This window comes from Kogia breviceps, chromosome 4 (assembly GCF_026419965.1).
Source record: "Kogia breviceps isolate mKogBre1 chromosome 4, mKogBre1 haplotype 1, whole genome shotgun sequence".
Taxonomy (NCBI): Eukaryota; Metazoa; Chordata; class Mammalia; order Artiodactyla; family Physeteridae; genus Kogia; species Kogia breviceps.
Window position 1 is genome coordinate 53348941 of NC_081313.1, and position 19988 is coordinate 53368928.

The window sequence follows — 19988 nt, forward strand, 5'->3', positions numbered from 1 at the left end:
CAGCCTTCTCTCAGTTGTGGTGAATTCTCTGCTTCGCTCCTGTCCTTCCCCCATCCCGTTCTCTCTCTTTGTCAGCCTTTCAACTTTTCTACGTGACTGAACCGATACAGAGGCAAACCCACCGGCTTAGGTAGGGCTTCCCCTGGAGTGAGGCCGGAGGGAGTCTTTGAATGTCAGCCCCTCACTCAGCCACAGCCTGCGCAGCAAGGAAGGTCTGCGAGCGGCTGAAGCAGAAAGTGTTTGAACTCTGCCCCCTGCCAAATGATTTCCAGATGTGTAAACTCCAGCCTCCCTCTGTTCTCTGACTGTAGCCCTGCCAACATACATCTGCAGATTTCTGGTGCACAGGAAACATGAAAGAGTATCTTTTACAACATCTGCTCTCTTTCCCTAGTTCTCCCCCTCTGTCCTCTCAGACTGACCAATATTTCATCTCCCCCCCCCCTTAAACAAATTCATTAAGGAATCATTGCATAGCTCACCTTGATTCACAGATGCCGGCTCATCAGTCCTCACCCACCCCTCCCTCCCTGCCCCCACCAGGCCTGTTCCTGGCTCTCTGGACAGTGGACCATAGCACCACTAGACTCATTAAAGGAGCATATTGGACTTGCTGAGGGAGAAAAGAACCGAGTTTTCTCCATTGGGCTGGTGCCAGCCCACAAGCTGCAAGGGGAGAGTCTGGCCATAAGGAGGACGGGGGAGGCCCTGAAGAGTTCGCCTGCTGCACATCCTTGGGAAGAGGTGAGGTCTTTCAGGGCAAACCATTTTCCACAGACATTCAGTTTCTTGGAACAAACAAGGCAGGCTTCTGTAAAATTGGAAGTATTTATATGCAGAAAGAGTTCCTTGCGTCTCATCTCCTGGGGGATGGCACCCATCAAACTAAGAGGAGAGAAGACGACCTGTTCTTAACATAACTCAGAGGGGGAGGAAAGAGTCAGAGATCCTTTCAGCAAAATAGAAGAGAAGATTGGTACTGAGGCATCCACTCTCACTAGGAAAACAGTTTGATCACTGGGGAAATGAACACTCCACCTTCATTCTTCCTTTCATCCATGTGCACCCTAAACTCGCTTCAGCTCCATCCCAGGGGACGTGGAGTGGAGCCAAATGACAAAACATAGGAGAGGAAAAGAGGGTGCCCTCTGGAAGGGAGCAGAGAGTTGAAGGGGCCTAAGGGCTCAGGGGCCTGAGAGAGGAAAGCTTTTAGGTGAGGGGTCCCTGCCAACCCAGGACCTGTGTTGAAGGCCTGCAGGCTTACCTGGGAGGCAGTATAGCTTTCAGGGGCTCAGGAGAGCTTCTCCAGAGTAACCCCCCAGGGCGAGCCTAATAGGTAGCTAATAGGGAACTTTCTGGACCCTGGGTAAGACTGTCCTGCCTGATCTGAAGGGTGCAGTGGAGGAGAGTGGGCGGCATTTACGTTCTGCTTTTTTTTATTTTTATTTTTTAAAAAATTTAACCATGTTTAACTGTACAGTTCGGTGGCACTAAGTACATTCACGTTGTTGTGCAACTCTCACCATCGTCCATCTCCCGAATTTCTGTTTGTAGGACGTCTATTAAGTTAACATTTTGCCCTAATAGTCCCAAGCACCTCAGTCTGTGTTGTCAGATGAAGCCCTAAGATTTGTCTGGGTTGTTGCCACCATAGCCCCCCTGATTTGAAACAAACAAACAAACATGTCAGCCTCATACTTCAAGTAGGGCTTGTTTCAGAAAAACAAAGCGAGGAGATAAAGCTGGTTCAGGAATTCCCCTCCTTCCACCCATGTCTTTCCATGCAGCTCCCCAAAGATGCTGGAACACTCCTGCAGCTCTAGTAGCTCCTTCCTAGAGAAGAGCACAATCTGTAGGCTCTGGTCTTTACCCAGGGTGGCTGAGGGTAAATAAGCCTTTCTCTTCTGCATGAGGACTTGACCTTTGGGTAACTGTACAGCTCTGTTATTCTGGCAACCTCTTAAGGGTAAAATGTAAACTATTTCCAAGCAACATTGCTGGCAATAAAATAACCCCTTTCTGGTCAGTTGTATTTGGGCTGGGAGGAGCTATCAAGGACCATACATTCCTGTTAAGGACACCATTCTTTAGGCCGCCCTGGGTGTGGTGACTTTTATAACGGGGTGTCCCCTGGGGGACATGAAATCCTGTCTAGGAAGTTGTTATAGGAGATACCGGTTCCTTTGGGGAGTGAGGATATTAAGCCAGGTTAGCTCTCACACCTACCCAGTGTGGCTCTAATCCCTTGTTATCTGAGCAGAAGCTAGTGCTGAATGGCTGTGCAGGTTGATATACAGACTTTCCGTGACTCAGACCCCTGGTGCTGCCCTGCTGGTGACCTGTGGTCCTGCCCTACATTGTTCTGAGTAGATCAGTTGTGGCCTATGATTATCGTGTGAGTGTCTAGTTGGGGCTAGGAAGATCCTCTGGTGGGTGATATAGAAGGTATAGCCGACTTCCTGTTAGTGTGTTACTCCCCTCAGGGGTAATTACCTTTTACAAAAGTAGACTGGTGGGGGTGGAGGGCATACTTAGGGTGCCCAGTGAGTCTCACATCACACCCATAGGGCACATTCTGCCTTCAGGACTTTTAAACCCCCCCTCAAATGATGCCCAAGAAGAATATGGGTGTAATTTTGCTTTGCATATACCTATCGCCCAAAGCTGTTAGAACTATAAAAATCACACTGGCCTTCTACATGACAGTTCTTACTATAAAGGCTCTAGCTTCAAAATTCAGGGAACTAATGTGAAGGGTTTCCATTTTCTAAGTTTACCTATCCCAATTATAAACTCAATAACTGGAGAAGTAACTAGTGGTTTCACTATGACATGGAGCAGGGTGAGAATTTCCTTTATTACCTGTCCTCTGTACTTTCTCCTCTAACCAGAAAAATAGTAGCAAATGGCATTTATGATTTCTTGGTAGCAGTGTAAGGTCGAAACAACTCTGTATGTGCCTTTCTCCAGTACACAGTTATTCTGGTAAGTGTCCATAGGTCACTTTGGGGAGAGATTGAGGGAACGTTTATCGTTTATACTTGTAATGGACTTGCAGGGCTCTTCTTCGAGGAGACCCAGTCTCCCCTTCAATCAATGGGCTCTGAGTCTATGAACAAACTTACCTGGGAATCCAGGTGGAGGGCCATGATTTTTCCATTGTAGCATCCAACTTCAGCTTTCTGCTCTGTAGCTCTTAAGTTTTTTTTTTTTTTCTTCTTTTAAATAAAATTCAAGAAACACTGTACTTCTGTCCATCTATATTACCCCTCAGAATACTATGATCTGTATCAGACATCAGCACAGGCTCGAAGCAAAGCACTGTCAGGTTGCACCTGTGTAAAGCTAATCAAGACTTGGGGATTTGTTGCACTGGTAGCTCGAGTAACGTGGGAGTTGAGAGGATTTGAAATAGAACACAGTTGTGTTCTGATGTGTCTAGGCCGAGGGTCAGTCTTTGCTGGCCCCAGGTGAGTCCTATCTCCTGGCATTGTGTAAGCTACTCCCCTTGCATAACTTAACCTCTAACCAAAGAAGACAGCAGTATTGAACGGCCATCACTTCTGTAACTAGGTTACAGGAAATGTGACTTCTGCCTTGCTAGAAAATTCTCTCTTTTGGCTTTAATGAAGCAAGTTGCTATGTTGGAGAGGCCCACATGGCAAGGAACTAAGGGTGACCTCCCATCCGCAGCCACCAAATAACCGAAGCCTGCATTCCAACAGCCCAACGGAACTGAGTGCTGCCAACGATCACGTAAGTAAGCTTGGACACAGATCCTCCCATGGTTGAGCCTTCAGATGAAGCCCTTAGCCCTCTTTGACGCTTGAATGCAGCCCTGTCAGAGGCTGTGAACACAAGTTCAGCTGAGCCTTGCCTGGATTCCTGACTCACAGAAGTTGTGAGATAAATAAACATGTATTGTTTTAAGGTGCTAAATTTTAGTGCATTTTGTTACTAGGATGACAGACAGTCCCGGTTTGCCTGGGACTGTTCTCGTTTTAGCATTTTAAGTTCTGTTTTTTTAAACTTTGTTTTAGAATTGAAATGTAATTAACATATAACGTTATAATAGTTTCAGGTGTACAACATAATGATTTGGTATTTGTATACATTGCCAAATAATAACCACAATGAGTCTAGTTAATATCCATCACCACACATAGTTACAAGTTTTGTTCTTGTAATGACAACTATTCTCTTGGCAACTTTCAAATATGAAATACAGTATTATTGACTATAGTTACCATGCTGAACATTACATCCCCATCACATTTTTTTTTTTTTTTTTTTTTTTTTTGCGGTACGCGGGCCTCTCACTGTTGTGGCCTCTCCCGTTGCGGAGCACAGGCTCCGGACGCGCAGGCTCAGCGGCCATGGCTCACGGGCCCAGCCGCTCCACGGCCTGTGGGACCTTCCCGGACTGGGGCACAAACCCGTGTCCCCTGCATCAGCAGGCGGACTCTCAACCACTGCGCCACCAGAGAAGCCCCTCATCACATATTTTTATAACTAGAAGTTCGTATATTTTAGCCCCCTTCACCCATTTCTCCCCTCCCCCCATTCTTCCACCTCTGGCAACCACCAAACTGTTTTCTGTATCTATGAGCTTGGTTTTTGTTTGTTTTTTAGATTCTATGCATAAGTGAGGTCATATGGTATTTGTTTTTTTCTGTCTGACTTATTTCACATAGAAATAGCATAATGCCCTTGAGGTCCATCCATATTGTTGCAAATAGCAAAAATTTATTCTTTTTTATGGCTGAATAATATTCCTCTGTGTATATACATATGTGTGTGTGTGTGTGTGTATGTGTGTGTGTGTATCACATTTTCTTTACCCATTCATCCACTGGTGGACACTTAGGTTGTTTCCTGTATCTTGGCTATTTTAAATAATGCTGCAGTGAACATGGGGGTGCATATATCTTTTCAAGTTAATGTTTTTGGTTTCTTAGGATAAATACCCAGAAGTGGAATTGCTAGGTTAATTTTTTGAGGAATCTCCATACTGTTCTCCATAGTGGCTGCACCAGTTTATATTCCCATGAAGAGTGCAAAAGGGTTCCCTTTTTTCTACACCCTCCCTTTTTTCTACTTGTTATTTCTTGTCCTTTTAATAATAGCCATTTTAACAGGTGTGCGGTGATAGATATCTCATTGTGGTTTTGATTTGCATTTCCCTGATGATTAGTGATGTTGAGCATCTTTTCATGTACCTGTTGGTCATCTGTATGTCTTCTTTGGAAGAATATCTATTTGGATCTTCTGCCTATTTTAAAAATTGGATTGGTTGCTTTTTTTGCTGTTGCATTGTGTGAATTCCTTATATATTCTGCATTTTAACCCCTTATCAGATACATAATTTGCAAATATTTTCTCCTATTCAGTATATTGTCTTTTCATTTTATTGATTTCCTTTGCTGTGCAGAAGCTTTTTAGTTTGATGTACTTCCACTTGTTTGTTTTTGCTTTTGGTGTCAGAAAGAAAAAAATCATTGCCAAGACCTCTGTCAAGCTTACTGAATATATTTTCTAAATTTTAGGACAATTTGTTATTAGAATGACCAACCGTCTGTGTTTGCCTGGGGCTGTTCTAGTTTGAGCACTGAAAGTTATGAGTTTCAGTAAAAGCCACAGTCCTAGACAAACTGAGACAATTGGTAAGTGTATTTGTGATGCAGCAATAGATAATTAATACACTTATGCATATGCTGTTTCTCATGGATACAGGTGTATTTTCAAGATATATTCCTAGAAGTGGATTTTTTCAGGTCTAAATGGTAAATTCATCTAGAATTCCAAATTCCCCTTTGTAGAGATTGTAACATTTCATACTCCCATCTGCAATATGAAAGCGCCTCTTCCTCCATGGTCTCTTAACAGTTTGTTTTAATTATCTTTTTTTGATAATTAAGTTAAGTTAATATTTGATTATATGTGTAAGTGTAAGCTGACTCAAATTAGAATAAAGTTATACATTTAAACATTAATTAACATTTGTAGAATTAAAATGCATGATTTATACTTTGTTTATTCCCATAAACTCATTTCACTGAATTCACAAAGGGAAACAAATGAATATAGTCAATCAATCATTGGTTACTCAACCCGTGTGTGTATGTGTGTGTGTGTGTGTGTCTGTTTGTATGTGTCTGTATGTGTCTTCTCAGCCTCCCTCCCCCATAACTAGATTTCATGTAAATTGTTGAATAAACTTTCAATTTCATTTTCAGTCTCTTGCTCCATCATGGTAGAATTAGCCACAGTGGCATGTTTAACTTCAGTATTGGAACATGTGCTGTGGTAGAGGGAAGAAAAAAGGGTGGTTTGAGTGGACCCCTGTGTGACTGCTACCAGATTTGGCAGAGTCAGATGTGTGTAATAATGTTCCCCAGCAGAAATGAAAGTGTAGTTGAAGTGACTCCCCATCCCTCTCAGTTCTGTTACCCAGTGGCATAAGCTGAACAGACACATTTATGGTTACAGTTGTTTGGGAAGTGTCCTTAGGGTGGCTCCCTGCACAGTGCTCCCTGGAGTGTCACCCTGTGTGTATACAGTGGCTTCCTTTCACCAGGAAGTGCACCCAACAAGAACATCTCAGTTTTGATTTCCCCTGAACTGGTTTAAACCTCCCTTTTAGGAAACATGGGGGTGAAGGAAACGCAAACGAGGGTAAAATTAGATTAGGAGCCCGGTGTAGACGGACTGTTTTGCCTTATGTCCTGTACCTGGCAGGACTTGTGATATTGTTTACTATGCCTTCTGTTTATATTCCTTGCTTTCCCCAAACTGCTTCCCCAGGACAGCCTGTGAGGTGGTGTGAATGGAGGATTTGTAAGGTGGTGTGAATGGGGCTCTTGTAAACAGAAGTGAGGCTGAGAAGGTTCAGGCCCACCGGCTGCTGGTCCTCTTACATTTTATAACCTCAGGAGGTTCTTTTATTCTTATTCTCATTTTTATCATTTATTCTAGGTATTCTTTTATAAATCTGCTTTTAAGCACTTCGCTCAGCAATTGTCCCTATTCATTCCCCTCATCTGAGAGTTTACTTTTTTTTTTTTTTTTTAAGATTTTAGAATTTGCATCTTTGTACCCGTTTTGTAGATTTAATTGTGTTTTTAGTGATCAGGAGAAAATCGTCTGAATTCTTTAGAATCCAAATAAGTTAGCCAGCCCCTACAAAATGCAAAATTACATACTTTAGTAAGGAAGTGTTCTGATGCTCTTTGAGTACACTGGGTACTAATATAAGAAGATGGGGGGAGTTAGTAATTTGGCTGCTAAGGTATCTTTTTCCTGATTTGGAAGAAGTGACAGGGCTGGGTACTCTTTTCATGCAGTTTTGAGGACATAGAGTGATGTGACTTATAACTAACTTGTACATTTCTATTCATTTTCAGTTTAACTGAAAAAAAAAAAAAAAAGCAACGATTAGCATTAAAATAATAGGAATCTTCTATGAGATCAGCACATTTGTTCTCAAGAAAACTAAAGCAGAGGAGAAATCCAGATATTCACAACTTTTCATTTTTAACTTTCTAGTTTTCAGTATTATTTAATAAAGTTAATTAGATCCTGAAATCAGTTTGGAATTGCTTTTGACTTCTATTAATAGAGACTCAAAATAACAATGGCTTTAACAAAATAAAGCCCTTTTGTGTTTCCTTTCATGTGAAACAGAAGCAAGCAGCTCAGAACTAGTACAGCAGCTCCATGGTCCTTAGGAACCCAGGCTCCTTCTGTCTTTCTTGCTACTCTATCCTTAGTGCATGCCTTCTTTGTTCAAGGTCACCTCACTGTCAAGAGATGGCTGCTGGAGCTCTGTCCATCACTTCTGCCTTGTAGACATCAGGAAGAAGGAAAGGAGGTGAGTAAAGTCAATTGCATCCCATTTGAATCAACTTCTTTTGGAGACCTTTCTCTGCAGCTTTCCCCAGTAACTTCTACTTAAATCTCATTGGCCACCTGTATCTAGAAGGGATGTTTGGAAATGTAGCTTGTCTGCTGAGCGCGTTGAAGAGTCTAACTGTGTAGGTGCCTGTTACTAAGGAAGAGGGGAGAGTGGCTACTGGGTCGGCAAGGAGCAGCCTCTACTGCAGTTGCTGTGGTTCTGCTTCTTCCTCTGGGCAGGCCCACCACCACTTGTGATGTTGAGAGGTAGGGAAACAATCCAAGCAACATGATACCTTGGTCAGTACAATCCAAGAAAAATTCACATAGGGCCTACTTCCTGTGGTCGAATTAAGCATGTATACTCATGTCCTTGTATTGCATATCATTATAATGTGCAAACATTATACATATATGTATATGTATATACATATATATATGTATATACATACATATATACAAACATATACCTATAATGTACAAACATTCATTTCCTATAGCTGCTGTAACAAATTTACCAGTAAACCTGGTGACTTGAAGCAACAGAAATTTATTCTCTAGTAATTCTGGAGGCCAGAGTCGAAGATCAGTTTCACTGAGCTGAAATCAAGGTGACAGGGCTGTGCTCCTTCTAGGGGCTCTAGGGGAGAACCCCCTTCCTTGCCTCTTACAGCTTCTGGTGGTTGCCAGCAGTTTTGGGCTTGTGGCTGCATCACTCCAGCCTCTGCCTCTATCTTCACATGGCCTTCTCCTCTGTGTGTGTCACAGTTTCCTCCTTATAAAGGTACATGGGATTGTGTTTAAGGCAGACCCAAATAATCCTCCTCTCAAGATCCTTAACTTAAAGACACCTTCTGCCATGTAAGGTAATAATCATACTTTTGCCATATAAGGTAACATTCATAGGTTCCGAGGATTAGGACGTGGACTTATCTTTTGGGGCCTCCATTCAGCCCACTATATATGGGGAATAGTTTATATCCTAAATTGCCTTCTCTGGCATCTATATAAGTATCTTTCTTGTTGATAACCCAGTTAAGCACCGTTGGTTTTCTTCCAAATATATGAAAATTTATTATATAAATATGATCAAAATCATACGAAGAACCAGGTATTTACCTTCCTTGTATCTTATAGACATCAACTAGTATTAAACTGACTTGTCACCTCATATGACTTTGTATTTTGGGTTTCTTTATATTTGTTTGTTTTTTGGTGCAAGTCTATTTTCTTTCTCACTGTTTTAAAAAGTAAGGTTTATTGAGGTATCATCTACATACAATAAAAGTCACCCATTTTAAGTGTATAGTTCTATAAATTTTGAAAAGCATATACACTCATGTAACTGTACCAAACTAAAGTTATAGAATATTTCCACACCCCCAGAAAAAGTTCCATCATGCCCCTTTATAATTAATTCTGTCCCTCCACCATACTCCCTGGAAACCACTGATCAGATTTCACTCCTACAGATCTTTTCCTTCTCAACAATGTCATAAAAGTGGAATCATACAGTATTTATCCTTTTGTATCTCACTTATTTCACTTAAAATACTATTTTTGAGATTCATCCATGTTGTTGCATGTATCAGTAGTTTGTTCCTTTTTACCGCTGAGAAGTATTCCAACGTATGGATGTACTGCAATTTATCTCTCTCCTACTTGGGTTGTTTCCAGTTTTTGACAATTATGACTGAAGATGCTATAAACATTTTTTATAGTTTTTTATGTGAACATAAATTTTAATTTCCTTGGATAGATACCTAGGAATGGGTATTGCTGGGTTGTGTGGTAAATGTATGTTTAACTTTCTAAGAAATTGCTGAAGAGTTTTCCAAAGTGGGTATACCACTTTTTATGCCCCCTGGCAGTGTATGAGAGTTCCAGGTGCTCTGCATCTTCACCAACCCTAGGTAATGCCAGTTTTTTGTTTGTTTGTTTACATTCTAATAGGTGTATTGTGGTATCTCAGTGTGATTTTAATGTACATTTCCCTAATGACTAATGGTTTTGAGAGTCTTTTTATGTGCCTATTTGCCATCCATATTTCTTTGACAAAGTGTTTCTTCAAATCTTTTGCCCATTTTTAATTAAGGTTGTTTGTTTTCTTATTATTAAGGTTTGAGAGTTTTTTATGTATTCTGGGTACCAGTCCATTATCAGATATGCATTTTGTGCATATTTTCTCACAGTATGCAACTTTTCTTTTCATTTTTACAACTGTCTTTTATGCTGCAGAAACTTTTAATTTTGATATATTCGAGCTTATTATGCTCATTGCAGAGCTACGTGGGAATGCACAGCTAACCACATCAGCTAAGCCTTCAGTTCTATTCTTGTCTTTGACAATTACACAGGTAATAAAGAGCAATTCCTTGAATCAATCAGTTCATTAATCAATGAGTGTTTATGAGTCTCAGCTCTGCCATTTACTGTTTATATGACCCTTGGCATTTTGCCCCTTTGTCTATAAAAACAGAGTGGGGAATTTAATAGTACTTTCCTTTTTTTAAAAAAATTTTATTATAGTTGATTTACAATGTTGCATTAGTTTCTGCTGTACAGCGAAGTGTGTCAGTTATACATATACATATATCTACTCTTTTTAGATTCTTTTCCCATATAGGTCATTACAGAGTATTGAGAAGGGTTCCCTGTGCTATATAGTAGGTCCTTATAATAGTACTTTCAATAAAATGGGTACAGTCATAATTGCTTCTTTGTTTCATGTCAAGGTATTTTTGATGATTAAATGAAATAAAAAAGGTAAAAATATTTTATAAACCCAAAAGTAGAGTCCAAGCATATTGAGCCCTGCTGCATGACCAGTAATCTTCTAGGCTTTTGGGGGAGGAGGGATGTAAGGAATATATAGAATATAATTCTTATAACTGAAGAACTTTAAAAATTAGTGCTATTCTACATGTGGTGTCATTACAGCAACCATGTGTCTAGGATTTCCTGGAACTATTCTCTCTCCCCCTGCAAATTTTGTGTCAGACATTGTGTCTCAATTTTTGGTTCAGAACTATATTAATCACAGACATAAAGCTTGTTTTACAGGAAAGTTCACAAACCTCATTGAGGCTAACAGGATTCTTTAATAATTTTAATTGTTTTAGTTTTGAAAGAGGCAAAAGGTTAGTTGTGTGAATGTATTACTTCTTTTGCTTTTGGTAGGCCTGAAACATAGGGTGTGTGTGTGTGTGTGTGTGTGTGTGTGTTTAAATATATGTTTACCAATGTATTTTTAATTGGTAAAAAGGTTCTCTCTCCTTTTAGAAATAGTATTCACATGATCAGTTTTATTTTTCCCTCATTTGATATAAAGTTGATTTTGAATCAGCTAAACACAAAGGAATGCCTTGTCTGAATTGTTTCCTTTCTTTTTTCTTTTTAAAATTTTTTTCACTTTCCAAAAACTTGATCCAGCCAAGTGAGAATCTTCAGTCTTAGCCAAAAGTTTGTTCCCAAATTGATATTGTCCTATAGTCTAATTCCAACAGAAATAGTTCTTGCTGAAGATAAAGAACCTTTATAAGATCTTTATCTTCAGCAAGAACTATTATCTTCTTTTTCTTTAGAGAAGAAAACATCTTCATAAAGAAAACATGGAAATATTGCTTCTGCAATATTACTGAGTTGGGCAGCAAGTGCAGCCCATCGAGGTCCACATGAGCAGGGATACTGAGAGAGGAACAGACGCTCTTCTCAATGATGCCCACTTCAGCTTGAGGGCCTCTGCTGGCTCTGTTGCAAAACCACAGGGTAAATTGATTTTGATAGGAACCGTGTGTACCATGTCTTCTCATACATAAGATATGAAATTAGTGCATCATTAAAAACATACTACTTGTGGGTCAACTTCTTCTTGGTCGTTTGTGAGGTAAACAACAAGCAGAAACCGCCTTAGTTGTGTTTCCAAGGGCCTGTTGATCTCTCTGTGCCTGACATAAACATAAAATCAAACACAGGAGTTTCTAGCCTCAGGGACTCGCACCTGGATTCTGAGGCCTCCCTGGGTGAAGAGTCTGGAAATTGGATGGGGAAGCTGAAAGAAATCGGGCTCTTTCCCATCTCTGTCCACCCTCCCCTTCCTTTATCCTCTTCCACCACTGAGGGGCCCTCTGCATCCTTCCCTAGGGAACCTGAGCATCCCAGGATGGGCCAGTGTTGAAAGCCACAAAGCCCCCTTCCCCGCCATGCAAACCTGTACTCTCTTCTGACTCTGCCCTAAGGCCAGGTGGGAGTGGTGGCTAAATACAGGAAAAAAGTTTTCTTACTTGATGATTTACTGAGTAGAAAAGGAGTATGCAAATTAACAAAAAATGTTCTGGTTGGGCCGAACCATTCCTGTTCTGGTGCTGGAAGTGGGGAGAACAGAGAAAAGCTTGTGTTGAATCTAGATCTGGTGGTGTGACTGCTCCATCATTGCCAGGTTCTAGCATTCTCCCACCTGGATATACCTTTGGGTGAACATGTTATCAGTGGAAGAAAAGAAACCAAAGTTCCCTTGCCCACCTCACAGAGGCTCTTGGCTGCAGAGATTCTCAGCCCGGGTATGGGAGGAGAGTAGCAGACCCTTCTGGAGGCTTTTGTGAATGACACACTCTGGAGCATCTGCTGTAGTCCCCTACTAACCCCCTTATTGGAAATCGTGGCCCAACTGAGCCATGGTTTAGATATAAAACTGTCACATCCCTTAGGTGGGGGTGGAAGAGAATCAAGAACAACTTTGCTGGTGGACTTTATAACATCATGGGCCTGTGTCGTGTCCTGATTTGCAAGGCTAGACTAACTTGTCCTCTGTATGAGTTGGGTTCGACCAGAGAAGCAGAACCAGTAGATATTACAAGGAATTGGCTTATATGATTGTAGAAGCTGGAATCCATGAGCAGACAGATCTAGGAGGGAAGATCAAGAGCAATCTGAACCCCATAGGCATAGGCTGAAGCTGTTGTGGGCAGGGAGGAATGGAAGTGTCTGTGAGGGGAGAGTAGCCGAACACCAAGATGCTATTGGTCTGTGGCGCAGGGAATGCCCACACCCTCTTTAAAGGGCATCCACTGGTTAAGTTAGGCCTACCAACGTAATTTTATTTTAGGTCAATTGATTAAGGACTTTAATTTGATCTGCAAAATCCCTTTATAGCGGTGCCTAGATTAGTGTTCGACTGAATAACTGGGAGAAGGTACGTGTTTGCTGCAAAATGGCTGCTGCCCTCCCTTCTGTCCTTACAGTTTACCCTAGCCAATTTGCCATATCAAAACCCATCACACCCTTCCCTCCCTCCCTCCCTCCGTCTCTTCCTTCCTTCCTAAAGAGTTCCAGAACTCTTTTTCTTTAGGATTTGGAATTCAAGCAGATTTCCAAGGTACAGATTGGATTTTTAGAATGCTTTTTGTTGGAAAAAGTCATGCTATAAGTTAGAACTACGTCAGCACGTGTCCTCTGTGTCAGAATCCTTCTTTGGCCTTTTCCCTCCATCTCAAGATGCCTGTTCATCCTCAACTCAAGGCACTGGCTGCCCTATATGCTACCCCATCCCCAAATTATTCCAGGCTGGTCTGTCAAGTCCAGGAGCATGGTAGGCAAAGAACTGTGTAACTGGAGAACCAACCACCAAGTGCTCAGAAGGATAACTTTAATATGGAAATCTCTCCCCTCGCCAAGTCTGTGCACATGAAACAGCCACAACAAATGGGGCTGTAAACAGTGCCAACTGTGCTGACTCCACAGCACACACAGATGCAGCAGCTTTTTAGATTCATTTTAACAAAGGGATGAATCAAACTTGTTGTTGGCAAACAGTCCTACATTGTCCTCCCTTTCTCTCCCCCAAGTAGGGCAACATTCTCTGAGCTCTGGGAAGCACTGCATGCTTGGGTGCGAAGCTCTGTGGGACACTCGGTGGATAAATGCCAACTACCCCAAGATCCAGAATTGCTTGACACTCAATCTGAGCACTGTAAGAACAGGACAGCATTAAAACCTTCAATCCAAGTAATTTTCATCTTGAGAACATCCTTTTATCAACAAGGCAAGTCCAGAGTTCTGCCCCTGGGTATGAGTTTGGAATGTCTGACAGGTTACACAGCCCAGTGCCACATACTGGGGGTCCATTTGCCTCTTTTTCCCTCCTCAGTGTTTAGCTGATGTAATTACACATTTGTGTGATTGCAGTCTATTATTTACCATAAGATAACAGGGGGCCCCAAGCAACTTGAGTGCAGGAGCGGAAAATGCATAGATCATTTACTTTAATGGCTGCACAACCAGAGGGGTCAGAATCCCATGACAGAGTTGCTTATCTCACGCCTCAGCATCCAAGAGCAACTTGGCCTCCAGGTTCTCCTCCATGGTGAAAGAATCTTTAATGGGGCAAACAACCCTCTTTCCTCCTGGTCCAATGCAGAAGCACACAGAATGTTCCCTGTTCTTTACTCTTTCCCTCTGTGATCTTAGAGAGAGATGGGCAACTTTTCTGTAAGGGGCCAGATAGTAAATATCTTAGACTCTGTGGGCCATAAGGTCTCTGTTGCAACTACTCAACTCTGCTGTTGTAGTTTTAAAACTCAGCCACAGACAACCTGTAAAGGAACAAGTGGGGCCATGTTCCAGTAAAACTTTATTTATGGACACAGAAACATTTTGATTTTCATGTAATTTTTACGTGTGGTAAAATATTCTTCTTTTGATTTAGATATGTAAAAACCATTCTTAGCTTATAGGCCATACTAAAACAGGCAGCAGGCTGGATTTGGCCCAGAGCTGTAGCTGTTGAATCTTGTCTTAGAGCATCTCCAGATGCTACTTGGAATTTGGAAAAGGAGGCAGCTTTGGTGCTCCTTCCAGCCTTAAGGTCTGGCATTTGGTCAGAAGCCCTAGACCTGGCCTGCGGTACCTCAGCTTTGGTTTTCTCATCCGCTCTCTGGCACTGCCCTTAATCCTCTAGCAGCCTGATGTAGGAATGAATGAATGATAGAAAAGCCCTCAAAGCAGCATGAGTTCAAGTTCAAACATCCTTTTTATTTTGACTTCCATTTTTCTCATGTTCATTGTGGTTTTGAAACATTTTCTTCCTTCATAGCCACCTGTGCTGAGAATCTTTTGGTTTTGAGGATGGTAGTAGTTTCAATGAGATAAGCTTGTCACTTAGATTTTGAAGTGTGAAAAGTCACTGAATGTCAACATGCTGATGGGGCCATGGGAGGCTCTGCTGGTGCTATTTCAGCCAGGCTGAGTGCCCAGTGGAGCCCACTTAAAAGCTTTGTCTTGTCCATTTCTCTGAGTAGAAGAAAACCTTTCCTCAGATGTCTTTTCATTTTTACTGTGATATATTGCTTTTGTGAAGCTTTAAACGAAAGAAATACTTTTGAACATCTCTGTGTCAGGCTTGACTCCATCTTGAAAATATAATAAGCTCTTTGGATAACATTCCTTGTAAGAATTTAACCACAACTCGTAATTTTTGTTTTCTTTAGTTCTGAACAAACTTTACCGTACTTTTAATTTTACTACCTCTTCTCAGAGGATTTCAGACCCCCTGACCTCAAATAAAAGGCCAATATATAGGGATAAGAAAAGTGACAGTGGGTCACAAAGGGTCCCCTTTTCCCTTTGTCTGCATTGATTCTGTTATTATAAAAGAGCTGGGAGATGAGCTTGCAACACTTTGTCATCCTTTTGGCAGAGAATAGGACTGCACCAGCACTGGCCCCTCCCTGATTTTCCTTGGCAAAGGAAGACAGAAGGCAATAATTTTATCCTTTTTAATGCACTAAGGTTTGGAAAGGATTTTGGAGTACAGTTTATAGTAAATTAGATTGAAAATCACAGTGTCATTCTTCATTCAAATGGCACATGGCCTCTAAAATGCTCAAAAGCTTTGCCAGCTACATACAAAACTTCAGCAAGCAACCAAGTCCTTGTCCCTCAGGCTGTCAAGTTCATACACAAAGCAGAGCCCAAGGTGAAACAGAGCTGCCCGAGGGCCAGGGAGCAGTCAGCGGGCCCCAAAGAGATTCCTGCCCTGAGCTATCCTTACTGTGAATGGTTGTAAGGGTCATTCTCAACACCAGGGAAGCAGCTTTTCTGTGTTCTACTCATAGGTGGAGCCCTCCCTCAGGGCTGGGAAACACTGTGCTGGAGGACAACAGAATTTTCCCAGCCCGGAGGGAGGGAGTGTTGATGGGGTTTGGAATTTCATAGCAGTAAGTAAGAATTTGCTCTTCTTCAATTTCATTTTCACCTGCAAATGCGGCAGGGTGCCTCCGGCAACATGGACTGCCGCAGAGGGACCTGGTGGCACAGGAACTGCAGCCCTAGGCCTGCACCCCTGGTCTTTCTCACCACCTGCTGTCCCTACCTGTGAGAGGCAGTCGTTATGTTTTGGCCTCTGCCCTATCTGTCCCCAACACATGCACACACACACAATTTCATAATTTCCTACGCGAGACCAAGGGCAAGACATGGGACTCATTCACAAGCTACACAAAAGCATGACCACATCTAGATATGCAGGTGACAGGAAAGGTGACCTTCAGTACTCAGAAGATTGAGTACACCCTCAGATCCTTCAGCTCCAGGTTCCTGGTCCTCTTATCTGCTGGCCATAGGAATAATAATAAAGGTGGTTTGCATTTCTGTTCCCTATCCCACCTCGCATCAAGAAACAGATGATTGGTTCCATAGGAGATATGAAAAGCATTCACTTATTGTATCAGATATAGGTTGAATGGTAACTGTATGCCAGGCACTGAGCTAGAGATAAAGGAGAGAGTGATGAGAAGAAAAACACTATGCTACTAACTAGGTATGTCACTAACTAGCTGTGTAACCTTCGGCAAGTCACTACACTTCTCTGGTACTGGACTGCATCTCTAGTACTTGCTCTCTCTGGTAGTGCAAGAAGTCAACAGAAATGGGGGAGGGAGAGGGATGGCTAGCTTAGGTGTCAGTGGCAGAAAGGACTTCTGAAAGGATGTTCTGTTTGGTGACAGTACTGTGCAGAGGGAAGAATAAGAAAAAAAGTAACTCCACCTGGACACGAGGTGGAAGCAGCCCATTGTCAGGGGAGTTCACTAGACGTCAAAGTCCCCTTCAAAAAGGGATCATTGCTCCCTTCCAAATAAGGAGCTCTCCTGCAACATGGGTCGTTTGTAGAAGGGGGAGGAGGAAGAAGTTCTGTTTGGCTGGTTGCCTTGGTCTTGTGTCCCTTCATTGAATAGACTGAGGGGTCTAAATCCCTGTCAGTAAGTGGGTTGCCCCTTGAGTTTTGGGGATTTACATGGTGAGAGGAGTTGAGGAGGAAAAGTGAAGGTCTTTAAGTCACTATAAGCTGCCCTGTGTCATACTCTTTGATGTCTTGGTGTGTCTCTGTTTCCTCATTTTTACAAAGGCGGCTGATAGAATTCTTCCTGCTTAGGTAGTGAGTTATACTTTTCAAAGTAACCTCATATGCATGCTTATTTCATTCTGCCAGGGAGGTAGAGAGAAAGGAAGGCAGGTATTAATTTGCACAAGTCCTTTGGTAATGGACTGTCCTGTGAACAGCCCATCTGTGAGAAGCTTTTGGCCTAGGGCCCTAGTCTATCTAAGGTGTCTTTTGAATTGATGTTTTAGGAGACCTTCAACCTGAGGTCCTTCAAACTTGCAACAGTTATGAAGGTGGTCATTATAAATGTCATTAGTCATACTCAATGCAAGTTTTCAGTTCTACACACAAACATGAGCTGGACCTACCTCTAAGGAACGTGTCGCTCTGTTCCTCATTACTGGCACAACAGGCTCTTGGAAGCACTAACTATGACTGCCTTGAGTATCCAGAGTAAAAGAGTAAAAAGAGTATCCAGGTAAAAGCCCCCTTGCCTTGGGGGCTTTTAGATACATTGAGCTAGTACTTCCCAGGTGGTTGGCTTTGTAGATAAAGCACCTAGTGGATAAGTGTTTGATTCTTCCATCTAGTTGTTTCTAACCCTTCAGGATGAACATAAGAATGAAACAGCAGATTTTTTGTTCTCCATCTCAATAGAATTTTGAAGGATTCTTGCTGTATTGTGCATCAAAAGCCTTCATTAGCAATGCAAGCACTTCAGAAGGCAGAGAGTGACTCATACACGGTCCAGAAATAGTACTGAGGAAAATTGCATTTATGTAATTCTTTCTCAGAATGTCACGCTGTGAATACTTATCATCTCAGCAGAAACACATGGGGAAGATGGCATCTTCCGAGGCCTGCAGGGATGCTCTCTCTCCCAGAGCCATGTCATGCCTCCCAGGCCTCCAAGAGCCACTGGCAACTTGAGGGCAGTTGCTGAGGCACAACAGAGGAGTGAAAACGTGAAGGGAAGCCCGGGAAGTGACTTCTCCCTTCAATTTCAGTAGCAATAGCATTCAGCACATATGCTCCAAAGAGGTGACACTTTGATTTATTTTTTGTTAGTTTTATTTTGCTTCCAAATATAGACTCTTAATATTTTAAAAAAATAATTGTAGTGAAATATACATAACATAAAGTTTATCCTTTTAATCACTTTTAAGTGTATAATTCAAAGACATTAAGTACATTTACATTGTTCTGCAACCATCACCACCATCCATCTCCAGAACTTTTTCATTTTTCCAAACTGAAACTTCATACCCATTATATTGTACAATAACTCCCCCTTCCCCATCTTCCCAGCCCCTGACAACCACCATTCTACTTTTTGTCTCTATGAATTTTTATACTCTAGGTAACTCACATAAGTGGAAGCATACAATATTTGTCCTTTTCTGACTGGCTTGTTTCACTTAGCATAATGTCTTCAGGGGTCATCCATATTGTAGCATGTGTCAGGATTTCATTCATTTTTATAACTAAATAATACTCCATTGTAGGTATATATCACATTTTGTTTATCCATTCATCTGTTGACAAACTGGGATTGCCTCTAGCTTTTGGCTCTTGTGAATAATGCTGCTATGAACCTGGGTATTCTAGTCCCTGCTTTCAATTCTTTTGGGTATATATCCAGAAGTGGAATTGCCAAAAATGGACTATTAAAAATGGAAAGGAAAGATCCTGAGGGGAGTAGGTCATACAATTTATACTATCAACACACCGGAAGAGAAGGGGCATAGATGATCCAGGACTTTGAATCTAGTGGGATTGATGGATACAGTCACCCAGGCAGGCTGGAGAAGCCAAGAGGGGTGGGCTTGGTCTTAAAGAAGGTTGAGCTATTGGCGGATTGAGGACTAGATCTTGAGAGTCTCTCCCTGGTGAGGTTGCAGCCAGCTTAGAGGGAGCTCTGTAAAGCTAAGTCAGGGCCAGCACCTCTAGGAGCCATTCCAGTATACACCATTGGGAGTGCATGCAGGGGAACCAGGCCAGCTCTTCTCCCCTCTCTCTGCTCGTGAGGCCCTGCCATGGGGCACCTCTGCCCCATGCCCAGTGATGGCTCAGCACCAAGATATCTGCCGGCTCTTCTGTGTGAGAAATGGGATGAAGCCAGTGTTCTGGGCTTCAAGCTGCTCTGGGGTAGTAAGGATAGGTACATTTCCTGCAGCTTCCTGCATTCAAATGACCCTTGGAAGCCAAATCAGACTTTGGGGTTTAACACATGTTTCTTAAGGAGCCCCCCCAAAGGTGGCTCTGCTGTGTGTACCCTCTGGGCTGTGAAAAGCCTTTGGGGGAGAGGGCAGATGAAATAAGCCCAGAGCTTGGAAGTCACAGCAAAGGCTTAGGATGGTCACCTTTGATGGCCTGGAATGATGTGACCTGGCATCAGGGCTTCCCCTCCTTGGGACAGGCCCAGCCCGTGCCCCAAGGACCTGCATTTTTGTTCCATGTTGCCACTCCCATTAAGCAATGACTATATCACCCCCAGATAATGACCAATCTTGGAAAGATTAGCATTCTACATACTTGGTTAAAATTTTTTTTATGCAACCGGTGTTCTACTTTTTCCTAGAATCTTTGCCTCTCTAAGGACTAGTCCTTGCTCTTGCAGAGTGAAGGAAGAAAGAAATCCAAAAAATATTGGTCCCCAGTAATTTTCAATTAGCACCCCTAGCCAAGTGATAAGATATATTAATAACATGCTCTGAAG

General features: G+C 42.2%; 2 long non-coding RNA genes across 2 annotated transcripts in view; both read left to right on the top strand.

The window, feature by feature from the left end:
* LOC136791985 (uncharacterized) overlaps positions 1–1014 on the top strand; it is a 56151-nt gene extending 55137 nt beyond the window's left edge. The window contains exon 3 of the long non-coding RNA XR_010840158.1: positions 544–1014. This is a non-coding gene — a long non-coding RNA (uncharacterized lncRNA). The remainder of the gene's footprint in view (positions 1–543) is intronic.
* Positions 1015–3586: 2572 nt separating this feature from the next.
* The window catches only part of LOC131755619 (uncharacterized), a 63840-nt gene continuing 47438 nt past the window's right edge, over positions 3587–19988 (top strand). Inside the window, exons 1-2 of the long non-coding RNA XR_009335515.2 lie at positions 3587–3756; positions 7791–7870. This is a non-coding gene — a long non-coding RNA (uncharacterized lncRNA). The remainder of the gene's footprint in view (positions 3757–7790; positions 7871–19988) is intronic.